Source organism: Corvus kubaryi, unplaced genomic scaffold (genome assembly GCF_017639235.1).
Source record: "Corvus kubaryi isolate FWS band 111438036 unplaced genomic scaffold, C.kubaryi_AGA036_p1.0 66, whole genome shotgun sequence".
NCBI classification, from domain to species: domain Eukaryota; kingdom Metazoa; phylum Chordata; class Aves; order Passeriformes; family Corvidae; genus Corvus; species Corvus kubaryi.
In genome coordinates this window covers 2778894-2791678 of record NW_024582054.1, presented here as the reverse complement: position 1 = coordinate 2791678, position 12785 = coordinate 2778894, and the positions used below count along the sequence as shown (strand labels likewise).

Below are 12785 nucleotides of genomic sequence, written 5' to 3'. Positions count from 1 at the left end.
TCCCTCCCTGTGTTGTTTCCCATGGAGCAAGAGAGACAGAGAGGAAACTCCATCCCGCAGACTTTGCCCCACAATTTACATGAATTAGTAGTTCCAGGGTTGTCCATACTGTACCTTTTGCCAATATTAAATTCCTCTGCTCTTCCTCCCACCTTCTTTCTGACTAAAACTACACTTAATTTAATACTAAGTACTGCAAAAACTAAAATGGTGTTTGTCTGGAGTCCACTAAGATGATTTGGTGAGAAGTCTTTTATTGGTAAGGTAATAAGAGGATTTAGAGGGCTTAGAGGTTTCAAGAAGTTTTCAGGGAGAATGGAACATTTTCTAGAGGACGGGCTGTGCCATGTTACAGCTGTTACGGCTGACGAGCAGCTGGTCCTTCATGCATATGGCCTGGGCAGAATGCTCTAAGCCCCAGTCCAACAGTCACCTTGAGCATAAGGGAATTAGCTTGCTCCAGCACTGTGGAGTTTCCAATGAGGTGTGGAGAAGGCAGCAAACCTGTGACTGTGCTAATTTGACTATGGAACTCACTTTATTTTGACACGCATTGTTTAAAAATCAATGTGTGAAATTGGAGACAGAATCATTAGGTATCAGAGAATGAGCAGAGCCATTTAGCTGCTAAAATTACTTGCAAGCATAGACTGTTCTTCACCTAATACACTCCAAGGACTTTTATTTCAGTTCTTACCAATGCTGTATTCCACTTAACCTTAGACACAGCTATATGAATCTGTATTTTTGAAATTTTTAATCTGGGGACAATTACTTTGTTAACAACTTTTTATCTCCATCCAGATTCCCTGGTTTCCATTGCTAGAGCTGTTGTCTGAGTCTATAAGTGGATAACCTCTCCACATATGCTTAAGACTCATTCATAGAAAATTTGCTGATCCATTTGGATTTTCTCACCAGACATATCAGATAATTTTCCCAAGAATGCTGTTGAAGTTTAAAACTGTATTCCATGTGTTCTACTCAAACATTTTGACCTACACTACACTACTTTGACCTGAGACAAAGTCACAAATTGCACTACAATTTCCCTCAGATTTTGTAGCATTCCTCTTTCTTCCTCTTCAGGAATTTAGGCAACATATTGCCGGTACAGAAGATGACTCAGTTTAGGCTCCTTGTGACATATGCATGCATGTGAGTTTAGTTCTCAAGCAGTTTAAAGTTTTAATAAAGTCTTCCTCCCAGATATTAATAGAACAACTAAACCAGGGTATGATTCTTTGGAAAATTAGCTGAAACAACAGAACAGCATACAGTAAGATGGCCTGAAATGGAAATGTTTTTAAGAGTTGGGTCTATTTTCTAAGCAGATCCCCTAGCAACTGAAATAGCATTTCCCAATGTGGAAGCAATGCTGAGATGTTTGCCTTTTTTTTATAGGAGCTTCTTCACCCAGAATGAATCAATAAGGCAAGGAAGAGCCAGAAAAAGAATGAAGATGTGTGGGCATCAGGCCATCAAGCTACAAAGAGCAGTTTGTGAAGCTCAAGGATAATGATGAAGGTTTCCCTTACCTCAGTCTTGCTTGTCATGTCACCTCTTGTCCATATAGCCTCGTTACTATTCCACAGCAGAACACAATGTTCAATAGGAGCAAAAGAGCAATGGCAGGGAATGCTACCAACACTACAGTCTGCTTCCGTGTTTTTTACTCCTTGCCATAAAGCATATTGTGCTGGAGCATCCAGCAGTGCTTAGCTAATGGAGAAACATCAAATAAACCTGGCTGCCCTGGGATTAAGCCAATTGAGTTTAAATAAAACAGCACAAGCAAGATGAAGTGGGTGTTTTCCAACTGCATATGAAGTCACAGAAAAATCCATATACTGCAGCTCTTAAGAGAAATTCTCCACTGAAAACCACTCACTGCAACGATAAACTCACTGAATGATGTTACCACCCATTGCTTCCATCAGCAGAACCCTTTTTCAGATGGTTTTAGAGTTCAAGATTTCACATGGGGTTCTTTTGCTTCCTTACCAAACAAGTGGGGTTTTCTCTTTTGAAGGAGATGAATTTTTCTGTGCTAGGTCATGTGCTAACTCTGACAGGAGATGTAAATAAATAATAAACTGTTACAGGTCAGAAATTGCAGCAAGCACAACTTCTGATTGCCTGAGACCAGTTCTCGCTTCAGGCACTTGGGCGAAGGCTGCACATACTTGCAGCTTCCACTGAGCGGCACCTGCTGACAGAAAGCCAAATCTCCCATAGCTGCAGCTTCCTCTGGGGACTCTGAGTAAGAACTCTGAATGACCCGGCCGGCACCTGCAGAGTCAAGTGGAAACAGCCGTTCAGCCATCCATGGCTAAAGCCAAATGGGCAGGAGAAATGGGACCTGACAGTTTGGGTGCTTTTTCTAGGCAACTGTCAAATCCACACCAGGATTTCAACTCATCAAGAAACAACTAATTTGGGATACAAAAATATCTTCCCAGCATCTTAAGCTGTATCATTTTGCACTAAACAGTCACTGGTTAGAATGTACAAACTGCCCTGCACCTTCTCCCCTCCCCTAAGTGTCCTAGGAGCTACATGTCCCTGCTGGGCAAAGCTTCAACACTTCCCTGTAAAGCTTTGTGGTGGGCAGGGGAGCAGCCAGGCAGCTGGGAAACATGGGCTGAAATGCCATCCAACAATGGAAGATGCTGAGTCTCCTGCCTTCTAGAAGACAATGTTATAGATGTGCTGCGTTTTAAGAAGGCTTTGGTTCTATGGGCATATGCCAGACATTATCTGAGATAGTCCAACAGGCTGAGCCCCTTTCAAAAAGAAGACAAGGGCTGATCACTTGTCGATCCTAAGAGAAGGCTCTCAAATGTAATAGGTTCTGTGTTGTGCTGGATGATGCAATTGGGGCAATTCAAGCCATGCACAGAAGTATAACTCAAGGCACTGAAGATATTTTTTTTAAGTGAGCCCTCCCAGAGGCACCAATCCATGAAAATCAAGATGAGCAGAGACAACATAACATTCCTCAAACAATACAAGCTAATTACTTCAATTCTTATCTTCAAACTGAGGCTTGGAGAGTTCAGCACTGAACATCTGCTGAACCACCCACTGCCTCTTCCACTTAGCAGCCTTGCTAAAGATGAGGTGGCATCCACATGGGACATGTATGATTTGAGCTACTGTATAGTATTTCCCTCGGTGTTTCTTAGAGAATGCAGAGGGTTTTTATTGGCACCTGAGGAGTCTAACACACACCTCAGAGCAATTTAACAGCAAAGGCCATAGAGCTCAAGGGGAATCATTACAGTATTTGTATAAGATGGTTCCTACAAGGCCTACATAATACAGCATAGATTATGTTTATCAGAATTTCAGAATAAGGCCATTAGATACAAACCAGCACATCTGCCCAGGCAAGAGAAGCCAAAACACATCCATAGAAAGAGAAAATGGCAATTCAATCTATGTAGTTCTTTGACATATCCAGAATAAAACAGTGACCCAATGCAAAGGGACATCTTTTTTGCCACCTCACAAAAACTAACCTGGTAGCATAATTACCCAGTGCTGGCAGAGCTAAGGGAGTTTGAGTGCATCAAGGAACATCCCTATAGCTCTGCACCCCTGATCAGCTGCTGCACATAGTGTGTACACTGAAAATAACATTTCTGAAAGAGAATGGACGTAACCACCTTCACAACATACCTGAAGGTACAGTCTCACCTTGGTGGAGTTGGCATGCTGGGATCAATTGCTTGAAACAGATTTATAGTATACTTACTGTGTAAAAATTGCAGTTTCTACTCTGGGGAATTTAACTAGCCTGTGGGGATCAACAGAATAGATGAAGTGCCACTGGGCTGTGAAGCTGCATGCAGCACACGTTCAGCAGAGCCAGGAATGGCCTGTGACTTACAGAGGAAAGGGTATAGCTGAGAAACTGTAGATGAGGATAAATGAGCTCAGTAATGAGGCTGTGTTCTGGGAGGTAGGAACCTGAGTCAAAGGCAGGAAGGTAGCAGCCAAGTCAAAGGAATTCTAAATGATTTTAAGCAACTGCCTGAAATGCCCCCATTCTCCTATGCAATCCTTTTTTGTTCTGCAAGGGGCAAGACACTGCAACTCCTATGGGCCTTCTCCAGGATTGTGGGTGTTGTAAAGTAGAGGTAGCACCTGCACTGTCTGTCTGAGACTAGCCAGGAGTGAGGGAAAAAGGAAAGCATTGAACGAAGGGACTAATACCCATGGTTTTGCTCCCCTTATGATGCTAGTTGGAAATGTGTCAGTCACCTCTGTGGATGTGTGGCAGAAGGGCAGAGTTGCCTTTCTGCAGCAGTCTGCATGCAGAGATGGTGGGGTAGGCAGCTCTGGGTCAAATGAGACAGATGGCTCATGGCACCTCAGCACTCACAGGACTGTTCCAGCTTCGCTGGCCCAGCCACCAGTGCAAATGTAACACCTTGTTGAACCACATTCAGAGTTGAATTCTGAGTGGCATCACTGATGAGTATGTACCAACACTGGAGCATGGCAATGCCCTCTCAGCATGAAGGTCTTTGTAAGGAGCACTTATAAGCACAGCCAACAGCTGCGGGATGATAGGGTAGGTAGCAAGTGGCCTCATAATGGATGACCATTTGGGGAAAATTGAGTATAATTAAGTCTGGGCTTATTAATGGCATTTAAAATAAAGAATATCCCACCAAATGAATGAACAACTGCAATTTATTCCTATTATCATGATGGCATGAAGAGGAATTGCCTTCTCCTAGCAGATGCTGTTTCAAGACCAGTGGCTGAGAACAGCTGTTGCTTAACAAGGTTGTCCTTTCAAGTGTTATGGACATGCTGAGTATGACCAGGCCAACCCATATGCATAGAGGAGAAGACATTCAGAGTGTCTATTTTTCCTGCATAGCTAACTAGAAAAATCTTGTGTTTCAGTCTCAAGCCTTGTTTCCTAACATTAGTGAGGAGCAGATTGCTGCAGATGGAGATACAATGAGAAGGGAGAATACAAGAACTCGTAGGAATGGGGAAAGACCTTCTGTCTGGCAGCATTGGCACAACTCCTAAGCAAAAGGTTCCAGTCTCAAAGCCTATCAACATAGTCAAACAGTTCATTACACTCGTCACACTTTTCATTTAGCATCAGGCAGTGGTGAAAAGGACAGGGATATTTTTTGCCATCTTCATTTGTGGAAAGGAGGCACTGTTCCCAGGCATTTGCACACACACAGACTCAAAGGCTCCATGAGGGTGTGACCAGGAATGAACTCCCCAGACAGTGTGAACTAACTTAGCTCCAAGATATTATGCTCATTTATAACAGATAAGGAAACAGGGGTTTCAGTTTGGTAAGACAGATGCAAAAAGCAGATAAAATAAAATAGATGGATAAACACACCACATTTACACCAGCCCCAGAGAGCTCAAGTTATTTTTCTTCTGTTAAATTTCCTCTAAAAATATCTTCACTTATAATCTTTTTTTTTTTTTTTTTTGCTATATAGATCACATTATAGTTAAAACCTAAAATAGCTGCAGACAAAATCAGCCCTTTTACAAAAAATTGAAATGATGTGCTAAAAACTTGCCATTTAGGGGGGGTTGATTTCTGTTTCAAATTGCCTGCCAACTCATATTATTCTCCTGCACAAGTAGATATGGGGAAAGAAGATGGACTGAGAGCTGAAAAGTGCATATAAAAAATTATCCCAGTAATAATTTTTGTTGGACTATTCAGGATAGCAAGGCTAGAGAGGTTAACAGTGGGGAAAAAATTATATTTTTATAGAAGCCTTCATTCTAAGGAATTCCCAAAGACTTCATAAATTTCAACTTATACGCAACCTACACCTAAAAACGTCATTTTACCACTGCAGAGACACCATATCAGGAATGCAATACAGCAGTTTATTAACTACATGCAGTCAAAATTGTGCATGCATACAGGCAGAAACAAGAGGTAAAACTACATCCATCTGAAACCATGAGGATAAATTTATGGGTGCAGGGCATCTTAATAAATAAGCTTCTTTTAAACATATGTGGCAGCTAGAAACCAGAAAACAAACACAGCCTGTTCTCCATGGAGCTAACAACATTCAAAGGCTGCTGCACTAAGCCAGTCTTTCTATCAGCTTCACTGAGGACTGGCTCAGGCACCAGGAAATAAAGCTTTACTAATGTTCTTTCATGTCCTGTGCCTGTTCATTTGTTTGTTTCTTCATTTCCTTCTGTCTTTGATGTCTGTTGGGAGCATCGTCTCCCCTGCCATTAACAGAATTGCACGTAGGTTTTCACTCAACAAAACACCTACCTCCTCTGCAACAGAGGCAACTGAAAAGCAGTTGTTGACTAAGGAAGACGTCAGCATTATTTGCCTACTTAGGATTTGCTAAGGATTGGTTTATAAAAACTTCTGCTGCTTTTGACTGTGACTCAAATGCCACCTGAAGCTCCTTTCTCTGGTGTTTAATCCTTTCTCCGTGATAGCTTTCAGGCTAAGGAGAGCTTCCTAGATTTTAATAACTTGATGATAAGAAGTCACATGCGCCTGGGGATGGACCTGAAAAGCTTTAGTCTTGAATTGTTCACTGATGATTAAAAAACTGCCCTCATTTGATCCTTGATTCAGCAAACCTGCCTTATTTCAGAAAATCTGCTGAGAATCAAGCTTCTCTGAAGAAAGCAGGATTCTGAGGTTTGTTATATGCTGTCAGTTTTGCTGTGGCTGAAAAAGGATGGGTGAATATTCAGAGAGAAAATAGGTACTGACTACCATCTCCTGCCACTTCAGCACAGCTCCACACCCTCCACAAGTAAAACACAATCCCCCTGTTCTAGCAAAACTCCAACCACATTGACAAAGGGCAACTGGGACAGCCATACCATCAGGAAAGAATACACCAGACAGAGCTGTACAGCCAATAACAAAGGTATCTTCTGGTGCACTGCAGTCACAAGAGATGCGGATTTCCTGCTATCACACTGACATGCAATGACAGTGCCTCTCTCTGCTATTGTCAATAGGACAGATCTCAACTAATAATACCAAGGAAAGGGTAAATAAGCCCTAGCACCCATTCTAGACCCAGTGATCCACCTGCAAGCAAACTTGATTGCACCAAGATCATCCCCTGCCTCTCAAGGAGATTCAGATGTGTGGCTTTACCAAGTATTTCCATCTGGCATGCAGGTTTAATAATATCCCTGTGGTGTCAACATCAATTGTGGGTATGCTAGATGCCTGCTACAGCCCTCGGTAACCATCAGGATCCACTGTGCAGACTCCATCTGTTAATCTTCAGGGCATTTCCTGTTGGACACCATCCTTTTAGGCTGATTTGAGAGAGTCCTCGTGACTTAAGGAGACTGGAAGCTATTTACATCCCAGGTTGAGTATTGCAGTGCTGCAGCTCTAGGATTCTGGCTGAAAAGTATTTGATTGTGACAGGGTCCAGAATCCTTGCCTTCTAGGAGCCAGCCTCATCTAGGGTGCTAAAGAATTTTCCAAGGCTGACATCAGCCACGTCAAATGCTTAGAAGACTCTCTTCCCCTCCTTCGTCAACAAAGAATAGGCCCAGCTCACTTTGTTACCTCCAGTTATTTTTTCCAAGGCCACTTTAGTACAAGAACAAGATCACCAGTTCTCCAAAATAATTTTCTCTCCCTAGAAACTTCTGAAAATTCTATAACTTCAAAATGAGCTTCTAAAACACGGACAATAATTCTGATTTAGGCCTCTCTTTTGTCCTGCTGAAATGTGTTATCTCCCTGTTTATGTAAATAATTAAGGTAGGACAGTTCCCACAGGAGAGGCTGAGGGATTCCCTGCTTCAGAACATTTTGTGGGTGATATTCAGGAGAACTTTTCCCGAAATGTGGGACAAAAGGTAAATAAATCCTTAGTCCAACTTGCTCTTCTGTACCTCAGCAAGCTTCTCTCTTTCAGTTACTTGTGAATGAGTATGTCTCATCAGCTGGAAGTTTTGTTTGAACCCACAAAATATCCTAGCAATAGTTTTATTAAAACTATCACATCCTTCTAAAAGGCTCTGCTTTTGAATACCTGGTTTACTCCAAAAATCCTAGTTCAACTCTAATAATTAGTTCAAATTTTAACCATCTGTCCAGATGGCATCTTTGAGCCCTGTTCCCTAGATCCAATCATTTGCATCAAGAAATGCTGAGCAATAAGGAAACAGATCTTTTAATATTTAAAGCAATAAAGGGGTGAAAAGGATCAGTAGGCACAAAAGAAAGCTGGATAATGAGATACCAATCAGTTTTCCTTCAGAGTTTTTAACTCCTGAAATCCAAATTACCTTTAAAAGCCTTCTGAAGAATGATCAAATGGGGACACGTTGGGTCTGATATTTTTTAATAGGTTTAATAGGTATACGAGAAAGATGAGATAATTTGGGAAGCAAATAGGGATTTTTGACTGTGCTTCATCACCCTTCAGTGATGTAATGAGATTCTGCTTTTGAAGACTCTGAAGGGATTCATACAAGACCATTCAGGTGTTTCTCAGGGTATACAGAGGGTTTTGATCTTTTCCAGTACTTAAGATAAATTACTCACACAAATCAAAAAGAAATCATTCCTCTTTCAAGAAGATGAAGGAAAGATGTGATACAAGATTAAAATCTTCTGCCACTGCTGTCCTGAGGTAAAGCTCCAACATGAACAATTTCTTAGGCAAATCAAACCACTGCCTCTCAATTAATTTCTTAATTATAACTTCATATGTTATCAAAAGGTCCCATAAGACCCACTGAGTTCATTGCTTTCCCACCACTAGTAAGGCTATTGGGGATTAAAAGGGGCCACCTTCCCTGATGCTCAGAAGCCACACTTCTTTGATAATCATGTGCTGTATGTCCTGTAGCAAGGTGCTGGAGGGTTTCCTTAAATGGGGATAGTTGCTTGACGATAATCACATTAATGAAAGGAGAAGGAATGGTTTCCTTGAGTCATTTCACTTATCTTCCAGTTATGGTGCTGATTCAGAGGTGTTTTTCTCCCTCCCCATGGTGGTTTGTCCTTTTCTGAGATGTGCTGTAGCAACTGTCATCACTCTGGTAAGACCATAGCTCCACAGCTTATTTAGAAAACTTCAGAAGCATAGAAAATTGCTGGTGAGAAGTCAAATGAGTTGTCTTCTGTTTGTGAATGGGATAAGCAGCAAAAGCTTTTCCAGAGTCTTTAAGATCCAGTGACACTTGTGATCCTTACACTTAACACTGAGGAATATCACCAGAATGGAGAAGAACCTCAAAACTGTAAACCATCCTCCCTCTGATCCTCTAGTTGCTGCTATCTCCTGTGAAGAAGCTGTCCTCAGGCACTGTACACTCACCATATGCCCACCCATCAGCAGGGCTCATATTCTCATATGCCCAAACCTGTCAGTCAACCTTTCACCTTTACGTGTATTTGGAAGTACAAGCTGTGCCAAGTATGCTTTTGCCTCACCCTGGATCTGCCTTTCACCACTCCAAATTCTATTGTAGGCTTGCAGGGAAATCATGAGCCATGCTCTTGCACTGACAAGAGCCTTCTGACAGCAACTTCACAGTTCCCTGTGTCTGCATGCTCCGACCCTTACGCCCAAAGAACAGTAAAGCAAGTGTGTAACTGCAAGTCTTTCCTGGCACCTCACAGCACATTTTCTTGTGGCCCACAAGTGTTTCTGCAAAGCAGTGGCAAGGATAGAACCTAAGACCTTCAGGTCCTCACAGGGGGACTTAGAGTACAGGAATTTCTTTGAGTTTGGCTTTTCCCTGCCTTTCTGTCTTCTTAAGAGCAATTTGTAACTTCTGTCCTTTTTCTAACTCACATCTCCTTGTTTTAAAAGAATCAGGAAATTCAACAGTTCATCTCATGGAAAGAACTAATTATTTTAGCCTTTCTTTTTTTGTTTTAAAATGTTTTTCTAATGTTCAAAAGCCAATATTTTTTACCATCTGGCAGAGTTTAAATAGCCTTTTCATCAGCCAGGACAACTCATAAAGAACATAAATATTTTGCAATTACTTGAAGGGCCCTTTGAACGTACTGCTGTAAGCATACATTGGAGAGGATTGTAGGGGATTGTTAGGAACAAAGTAACTTAAAACAGATAATCAAACAGAAGGGCTTTTTCCAATCTTGACATAGTCTTAACTGAATTCCCCACACATGCATAACTTCCTCAGAATGAAACCCCACTGGAGTACTAAAACACAGAATGGTACATGAACTCAGAACAGGATGGGAAGTTTGGGATCTGATGATGATGACTTCAGTGATTTTTCTTTGCACAAACTGTAAGCATAAGTCCTCTAAAGGGATTGCCCATCCTATTGGACATACTTCAGAGAGTATGGTAGAGGTACTACTTGATTTTGGGGACTGTCAGCATAAGCAACATGAAAGGAGAAAGCTTTTTGTAGGCAAGTTGCTAATCCCAGTTGATGGAGCTCTTCGTTTTAATCCACAAACAATTTGCTTAAGAGGTTTATAAATACAGGTATCATGACACCATGTTGCAGGAATCAAGTGGCTGAGGCAACCTTGACTAGATTTTCACTGCTAGAATCAAGGTCCTCTCACATTTCCACACTGACATAGATGGTGAGGGTAAAGGGAGGCTGCAAAGAGGTATTAAGTGGTGTGTATACAGTGAGCTTAAATTGAAGCTGGGCAAATGCACAGGGAATGCATCAGATTTCTTTCTTATGATTATCCATCAGGAAATTCTGCCCTGCTTTACATCAGAACTTCCTTCAAAGCTAATTAAAGTGCTGTGCAGACACTTATGCTTTCTGGTAGTTCTTCACTTCTTGAATAACCCAAAGATCCTGGTGAAGAAGAATCCACAGGAAGAGACTCCTGATCATGCAGCATGTTCACTTACAGAGAAAGCTGCCATAAAATGGCATTGGAGAAGATGAAATCTGAACTGCTGCAGCTGAAATGGCAGCATTCTTTGTTTTCTTTCCAGAGAAGCTGGAAAGCTTTGTGAGTAGACCAATGCCTCTTTGTTCCAATAGCTGCTCATTACATGTCCATAGGGAACTGGCAAAGCAGGGAGAGAACTAAGTCTTGAGCAAGTCCAATATGCTGGACATTCTGCAGTAGGAAGAAAAGAAATTCAGAGCTAAGTGGCAATGGGAGAGTAAGAAATAAAGCCCCTTGCAGCTTACAAGTGATGTGGGCAGGAAGTTCAGAAGACTCAGAAGAGATGCATGGATTCAGGGAGAGGCTCAATGCCACAACAGCAAACAACAAGGCTGCAATTACACTGCAAAGTGAGTTTTTTCAGAGGCAGATAGTAGATCAAAGGCATGCCCAGTGGTTAAGTACAGCTTAGCTGCCTGTGCTGGACTTCCTATAGTCCAGGGATTTTTCAAGATGCATGGCCAAAAGGCAGAGTCACAGTCATAGGTCCAGACATGCCTCTAACCATCAGCAGTCAGCCTGCACGTAACTCTTAAAGACTAAGTTACCAGTTATCATGGTGGGACCCAAGGCATCATCATCTTAAATGGGAATTTGACAGAAAAATATTTCCTAAAGAGATGTAGATGGAAGATTTCTGAATGGATGTTCTATTTGTTGAGAAAACACAGGTAAAGGAAAAGAAAACAAAAATATCTGAAAAAAACCTCTGGTTTCAGCAGTCCTTGTGAGGATGAGGAACTTGTCCTACAAGTCCTGGCAATTGGATATGTGACTGTTGTCTCACAGCATGCTCCTGAGGAAGCTGATCCAGGAAGGAGAGCCAATCTTACACCTCTTTTCCCTTCCCTCTGCAGAATTGTAACCCCAGCCAGCAGCACACACGGCTACACTTAACCCTCAGTCTATATGACCACCCACAGCCCTGCCAAAGGGACAACTTCTGCTTGGATACTAATTAGCAAGCCCACAGCCAGCTGAGGAAATTAGGGTGTCTGAACACAGCTGCCTAGCACAGGGCCTACAACCAAACCTCAAGGCCTGCCAGACAGGTCTGTGTAAACACACATTAACTCAGACATCACCACTCGGCTATAAAGCTCTGTCTCTGGTTTCGCATGCTGAAACAGAACAATACAAGCCAAAAACCAGGAACAAACACTGGCAGATGAGAGAGCTGTCATCAAAAGATTTCAGAGCCCTTTTAGAAGGAAGCAAATAAACCCAGTATGCAAGGAGGGGGGACACTTTGGCGCAGCACAGGGATGTGACCCGCCTGGTATTACCTGGGAGGCTCAGAACAACCATCTCCTTAACTGTGCACAATGGTTTATGCCTGTGAGCAGAAAAGCCTAAAGGGCTTTTGGGAGCAGAGCTGGTCATCCCCTCTTTCATGCTAAAAAGCATCCTCCACCCCAAGCCCTCTCTGGGGTGAAAGGGCATTGTGGTATCTATAGCATCACCTTTCAGATGGGCTACAGCAACAGAAAGATCAAGAATTTACACAAAAAATCCTTGGCTCTTTTTTTTTGTGGCTGGAATTAAATCCCAGTTCCAGTGTTTCATTCTGTTGAGCAAAATTTCTACATCTTTTCTTTTAATTCTTTGGATAATTTTTCCAGTTTACTGTCTTTAACTGTCACAGAACATGAGTGTACATAAATAGGTGCTAAATATTTTTGTTGTTGTTGTTATTATTATTACTTCTTCACAGATGACGAGTCTGAAGAAAAGAGCAGTACAAACACCAAAGAGACTCATCTCATAATTGATTTTTAGGCACAAATATAATTTCTGTTTTCTGCCCTATGTGGTGACACATATCTACACAGGCTTGTTGAGCCAATCATCATGT

The 12785-nt window shown here is 41.9% G+C and overlaps 1 protein-coding gene across 3 annotated transcripts in view; it reads right to left on the bottom strand.

Moving 5' to 3' along the window:
• LOC121674116 (deubiquitinase DESI2-like) overlaps window positions 1-12785 on the bottom strand; it is a 90496-nt gene that overhangs the window by 1856 nt on the left and 75855 nt on the right. The gene's annotated exons all lie outside the window — the stretch shown is intronic.